The following is a 7370-nucleotide window of genomic DNA, read 5'->3' on the forward strand; positions in this document are numbered from 1 at the left end:
CCCCGTCCGAAACGAGAACGACTTCCCTCTCTCATCTTTTGGGATGTGGGCCTGCTTTTATTTGTTTGGATAAGGGGCCAAAATGCAATTCGAGTTAATTTTCTGGGAATTGGTATACTGCGATAACGAATTGCCATTTAGCGTTTGGGGGGGGGGTATGTGCAGCTTTGCAGATTTGGAACACAAAAACCTACCTCTTCCTCAAAAAAAACAAAAGTTAGCTTGTAAGGTGGGGGCAACAGCCAAAACTGGAGAAGTAGGTTTCAAGGGCAGAGCGCTCTCTGCTGGAAAAAAGGTGTTTTATTTGAAGGGAGAAGAGGGAAGTTTCTAATGTTAGTTGTAGAGTGCCGGCTGAAATTGCCAGTTGCAACGGTAGAGGAATTTGTCTCGGGGGAAAGATTCAAAAACGGGTATTGAAGGACTTTTTTTAAAGAGCAAGGCACTTGTTTTCAGGATAACCTCATCTACCAAGGTTGGACTGGTTGTACATGAACACAAAAAGCACAGTACTGTGATCCTCAGTGTGGCAACTGCTTCGCAACCCTCTGCCCCCCTGGTTCCTCCCATGGTATCCGGAAAGGGTTTCGGCGAACCATCTCCTCAAAACTCAACAATGCAACGAGTTGCTCTCCCTACTCAATTCCTCTTTCCGTGGCTCAGCCTCTCCCGCCCTGAACATGCCCCCATAAAGATGCCCGTGTTTCCCTGGATGCCAGGAACTGGGCAAGCCTCCCCTTTCTGAACAGCGGAGGGTACAAAAAGCTTCTCTTGGCAAGTCGGCGCCGCCATGGCTGAGGTTGCCCAATGACTGGGGAGTACGCCTGCATCGTTTGGTCTGGTATCCTCCGGCAGCCCGTGTCCTGCCACACGCCCCGGGATGCCAGTTGTGCCACCTGCCCTCAAATGCGGGCTACCCCAAGCGCAGTTCTACCTTTGCAGAAACCGCACTGCTCACGAAGCTGAAATCTGAACTCCGTTGGACTGCACGCCTACAAGTATGTTAAGCAGGGAATGTGGAATTGGCTACGGAATTTATTTTTCTCTTGAGAGAAAAAGGGGTCAGGGCAGCAAGCTCAGTGGTAAAAAGCCAGAGGCAGGTGAAGTAAGGGTGTTGTGTGTTTTGTGGCATGGAAAGGGGCTTCGGCAGCCCTGCATGCCTTTCCTGTGACAAGCAGTCTAGGATCTATTTTATACAAAGTCGTTATACAAGCCTGTTCAATGTGTGCAAATTATGCCTGGCAGCAGCTAGTGTCACCATTTTTAAAGACACAAGTATCGGGGGACGCACACACACACACACACAATCCCAACCAGGGCTGCATTCACGCTCAAATATATACTTTGGGGGGGTGCAAAGGAACAGGAACAAAAAACCTGCAGTTGTTCTGGAATCAGCTGCGAATCCTGCATGCGATTTGGTTAGTTGCAGGCAGGATGACAAGTGCTACGGATTTGGGTTGAGAGAGAGAGAGAGCAGGTGCTCATAGCTTCAGCGCTACTCCAGAGGCGTCCAACTTTCTCGTGTTTTTTGTGAGATGGGCTTTTCAACATGTGATGGTTGAAGTTTCCTTTTGGGGGTGTCAGACAGGGCCAGTCCAAACCATTTCAGCACCTGGAACGGAAACCCAGCTGACACCCTCCACTAAATTAGAACAGGGTACAAGGGGGAGCGGTTAGGGGGTGGTTGTCATTGTGCAAGAAACTCACGGCTTTATTTATATATATATATAAAAAAGAGGTTTGTAGGCCTAATGGCTGCAGAGCTGTGACATCACCGGCGATGTCTGCTAAAATAAATCAGAATCTAGACAGGTGGCAAGTAAGGTTTTCAGAAGTTGAGGGTGAAGTTCTTTTGACTTAAAAAAAAAAATTGTGCAAATCCGCCTATTGGAATGCAAAATCCATCTTTCTCTAGCACAGGTTTTTGTTTTCTGCAGATTGCACACATCTCCCCTCACTCTTGCCCAGCTGCCAAAGGTTTCAACAGGGCTTCCAAATAAAGAAATCCACAGTGTCGTGTCGCCAACGAATTGCAGAATGTTTCCACTCCTGGTTTCTCGGGGCGTGTTGCGTGTGAGAAGCCTACCTGTAAGTTTCCCTGCGACGAGACCCCCAACTTTAAATGTCCGACCAAGCTAGCAGGAGGCCTTTGGGTGTGATTTTCTGAAATTGCCAGGGGCACTCAAAAGACAACGAGGGGAAAATTCAACTGCGGCTTAGAGACATCTGGATAGCAGCGTCATACTTTATTTAAAGTAAACCCATGTTAAAAACAAAGTTAAAATGAAAAAAGTGGTACCTGAAAAATAATTATTTGATATAAAACAAAATCAATAACTTAAAAACACGCTAATATACAAAAAAATGTCTTAAGCATATATACTGTACAGTATGGGGGGGTGGGTGGGTGGGAGGGAACCGATTAAAAGCCTTCTGTTTGCACAGGCAGACGACTTTATTAGAAAAAAGGGAAAAATAAGGTTACACTAGATAAAAGGGAAGCCGAGTGAGACCGAGGGAGGGTGCCATTTACAGCTCACTGAACTCGGATCGCAAAAATGGCGCTAACCGTTGCAGATGGCACCCGCCCCTGAACGTACATGGACTATTTCAATTACGGGCGAAAGGAGAGCTGCGTCTCAACATAAAGCTCCGGATATCTTTTCCACTGTTCCTTCTTAAAATGACCTCGCGGGGTGGGAAAGTCGCTCAATACGGTGAAGCATTTAAAAAAAACCCAGGGAAAACCAAAACCGTTCTCAGCGAGAATTCTTTTGACCTTCCTTCGGAAACGTTAGCACAAATATAGCAATGGGTTTTTTTGTGTTTTTTTAAAAAAGAATCGAATCTGGCTGGGTTTTTGTTAGCATTAGACGGAAGTACGGAAACTCACTCAACGGGGGGGAAGAAAACCAAAACAAAATAAATAAATAAATTAAAAACAGAAACGAAACGGAAATTTTCGGTGAACCTATAAAGGAAGTTGTCGGTGGTATGTCACCAGTCACTGCGTGTGACGTGGTTCACGACTTTGCTTGCCACACTAATGATGCTTCTGCATTTTAAATCATGCAATGGGAGAGAGATATAAGAGCTTATGTTATCATTCCGGAAACGGATCGTTTACACTACCACCGAAAATGCTACAGATAAGAGACGTGGCAGACAAAAGTGTCATGTACCTGATTTGGAACTAAAAAAATAAATAAAAAAATAGCAAGCAGCGTGATCGTGAGCTGTGATTTTTTTAAAAAAAACAACACTAAGCTTTCTATATTACACCAAGTACCCTTTTAAAAAAGCAGGAACAGGGTTAAAGATAATGAAAATCCACAAATTTTCATTATGCCCGGGGAGGCGGGGATGGCCACTCCCACAGCAAATTTCATATATGCAAAACTTTTAGCTATTAGTTTCGATCCACTGAAACTGGGGGCAGGACCGCGGGTCACTTAAAAAGCACTGAAGGAACCGGTGCAGCTATGTCCTGGCTCAGTGACTCTTGCGGCTGCAGGGGGAACTAAATCCAGACGAGTTTTCCTCATTCGAGAACTCCTCGTCCACAAAAAGTTGGGAGAGGAAGATGCAGTGTATTGGGGGGGGGGCTAACCTATCATGAAACAAAAACACACAAAACACTCGTAATTTGGCAACATTGTAGGGGGAACGTGGAAACCGCTGCCAATCATTCCTCTTAAGACATGCTTCACGACATGGTTTCGAAAATAATAATAATATACAAAGCCGTTTGCAGCTAACTGGTCAAAGGGCTCGGTTCGTTTTCTTAAGTCAGGGTGGAAATATTCGGGGGGGGGGGGGTACCCTCAAGGACATGGAAATGAGAGGATTGTGCAAACCCTGAGAGCCAAACAAGCCCTTGAGACAACTTGAGGTCCCCATCTTGTTAGCCCAACAATGGGAAAACTCTTTAACAGCTAACGTAATAAGCCAGGGAATGTTTGCACTGAATATTTTCAATTTCCTCTCAGGGAGGAAAACTTGGGCGTTTAGTTTGCACCAGTCAGCTTAGGAGTCTTCTACAAAATAGTTGCTGTGTTGTTCCCCAGCCACCAAAAAAAGAATTGCAACGATATGCAAACCTGCATTACCTTTTTTTTAAAAAAAGGAAACCAAATCTGTTCCTGTACAAATTTGCAATCCTTAGAAAAATAAAGGGAATCCAAGACAGCTGGCCGACCTGAGGTTATGCAATAATCTACCTTGCAGGAAGTATTCCAGTTACACAAATTGACTTTCCCTGCCATCTTTGCATTCTGACACGAGTGAGTGATGGCCTTTGCCAACTTGGGGGAGGGAGGAGGGAGAGCCTTTTACTGCTGCGGCTTAAGCCAGCGATTCTGAGAAATGCTCCCTCTACCCAGCCCAGCATGCGCTGGCGGGCTTTAGAGAACAGGGTCTGGTACCAGGAGGAAGCTGTGGGGAGACAGGAGGCCGACGGAAGGCAATGCTTTTCAGCCTGGACTCCAAAGCGATCTTTATTTCCTTGCAGGGCTTTGTGGATTAAGAGACTTCTGCGCCCAAGGTTGAGAGCAGCTCTTCCCCGAGAGAGGAGGGCATGTAGAAGAGATGAAATTCAATTATTGCGGTCTTATCAGCAACGGGCCCTAATCCACTTATTGGACTGCTGTCGGTTCGTATCGATTGAGCGCACCTGTAGCTCTCGTCGAGATCGGCATGAGTCACTCTGGAGGGTTAAGAGGCGAAGCTGCCATATCCGCCCCAAGAGGAAACTCAATGGAACTCAAGGAAGAACAAGAGGATGCTGTTATTTCAGGATGAGAGAAACACAGAGATATTTGGCACCTTTTGCAACTGATTCCATTTTTGGGGGCGGGGAATGCTGTTTATTGCAATCAGCTTTTCATGGGGGGTAAGCAATCTAATGAAAATATAGAAACTGCAGCTAGAGAGTAGCCATACACTAGGCGAGTCCAATGCTGTGATTACTTAGGGGCTTTGAGATAACCCTCTTTTGGGGGTCTACATCAGACTTGGAAATGGACTTCTAAGGCAGTTTTGCCCTTTCCAGGAGCCCGTCCAGCATTTCCTGGAAATTTCCTTCAGAGTGAGTTCAAAGAGCAGCTGCAGACCTGCCAGTTTGAACACAGAATAGGAGAATCTGAGTCCTGGAAGCAGGTTTGGGCAGATGGCAACCAGGACAAGACTCCGGGAAGATGCTTACACAAAGGACGGCAGGGGGGGCGGGGGCAAAGCAAGCAGAGAAAAGGTTAGAGATGCAAGGACCACGAGAACCTACAAGATGCAAAACTGAGCTACCAATCAGATGCTTCCTGATCGGGCCCAAAATCCCATTATCCGAAAGGCAGAGGGTCACAAATAGGAGGAAGAGAAGCAATTCCTGACAAGCTACGACCACCCAGCATATAAAGCACATCGCTCTTCCATACGAAGCGGCATTAAAAGGGGAGAAAGGAAGGAAGAAACATTAGAGGAGTTCTTAAAGAGAGAGAACGATGATGCCACAGGGACATTTGCTGCTCAAGACTTCTGGATGATTAAGAGGGCTCTGTAAAAGTGGCTCTGAAGAGGTATCTTAAGAACGCAATCCATTGGGAAAGTGTGCCTGGGTGCCAACCCCGCCGAAATTAAAGGGTAGCTTCCGCAAGAGGGTATTCATTTCGGTGAGGTTTGCAAAAAGAGAACTCCAAACTGAATTGTGGCCCTCTTACTCTTGCGAGCTCCCCAGGGACTGCAATAAAGAGAGCATTACCTAGAGGAGTCCGCAAGTGGTGCTCTCAGAAACACCAGCTGGTGCAGGTCCTTCATTCTAAACAAGCTGAACTGGGTCTGGAACAGGGTATCAGGTCAGTTTACAACCCCAAACATCCCCTGTGGGAATGGCAAAGGGCCACTGGCAGGAGGCAGAAGGAAGGAGCCTGTTCAGGAAGCATAAGCTGAACGAATGCTGTTTGTGATCGACCGATATCGAGAACGGCACACAGCAGAGATGTGGATCGTCTCGGGACTTTGAGAAGTCCACGACGACAAAACACACCAAGCAAACTAGCAAGAAGGCTTGTAGTTCAAGCTGTTCTGTAAATCCACCTTGCTGGCCTATTTCCAAAGGCCAAAGACAACCCCTTCTTAATCAGAGCATTTCCAAAAAAGATGCCAGAAATCAAGATGAAAACCACCAAGAGGATGGGTAATTAGGGAAGCCGTTATCTAGAGGGTCTGCTTAGTTTGCAAGAGAAGAACATAATCATATATGTGCGATGTACATTGGAGACCTCAAGAAATTGGTTAATGGGGTGATACTCTCTCAGAAGACCATGAAGCCAAGCAGGTACTTGGAATGGGGTTAAGTAGCTTCCTGACGAAGGTATGCAAGGATATCATTTCCTACAAAGGAAACAAACTGAAATCCCAACTCCTGTGAGCATTGCTGAAACAGCATTGTTATGAAAGAGGCCCACTCGAAGCCAGGAAAGGGCCCAGAATCTCCCTCGGAGTTGCAGCTTGCAGGCTTTGCCAGCAAGTCCTTTTTCTGATGGTGGATTTACGAGAGTGGGTGGTGCGGCTAAGTCTGAGGCAACCCCAAGAGATTGCCCAAAGGCACGTGGCCTCTTCTGCTGTGCCAGGGTGACGCTCCAAGTCCTCCTGGCCAGTCCTTGGTGCGGTGGCCAAGAATGGTTGTGGTGTGGCAGTAGATGCAGGCAGCCTTGGGGCAGGCACGAAAAGGAGGCAGGTGGAGGATTCCGGGATGTAAGGACCGAGCCGCCCCTCACCTGGCATGCACAAGGTGGCTTCTCAAATGTGGTATGGTGGCAGACCTAGGTCATTCTTAGGATTGGATCAGGGTTCCCTTGGGCAAAATCTTTTTGCACACTCTGTGGACCTACCGCCTACATGTTTGCAGGAAAACTACTGTACCCTTACAAACCCTCGCTATGCCAAAACTGGTTGCAAAGGATTCGTATACGTAAGCCTTCAAGCCTCCTAACTGGTCGGGTTTATCATTGTGGTACTTTAGGAAACACCAGATCGTTCCTACTGGGGGGAAAGAGCTGCTGTTAATCTTTCGTGTCGGACGCTGTGTAATATGGAGTGGGGTTAAAAATTAAAATAACAAACCAAAACAAAATTTGAGCAAAACCAAATCAAATTTAATTGGTCTTAAATGCAAAAGTAAAAACAAACAAAACACAAAAAAGCAAAAGAAATTAACAGAAAACAGAACTCAAAGTTTCAAGGCAGCCTGCAGAAAACTCAGGGGATTAAGTCTACTCCCAAATAAAAAATAATCATTTATTTTCTGTCTTAAATCTCTACCTTCCGAGTTTAATGTACTCTTCTGCTGAGAGTTCAAATATGTAAAGCTATCGTCA

This window comes from Lacerta agilis, chromosome 18 (assembly GCF_009819535.1).
Source record: "Lacerta agilis isolate rLacAgi1 chromosome 18, rLacAgi1.pri, whole genome shotgun sequence".
NCBI classification, from domain to species: Eukaryota; Metazoa; Chordata; class Lepidosauria; order Squamata; family Lacertidae; genus Lacerta; species Lacerta agilis.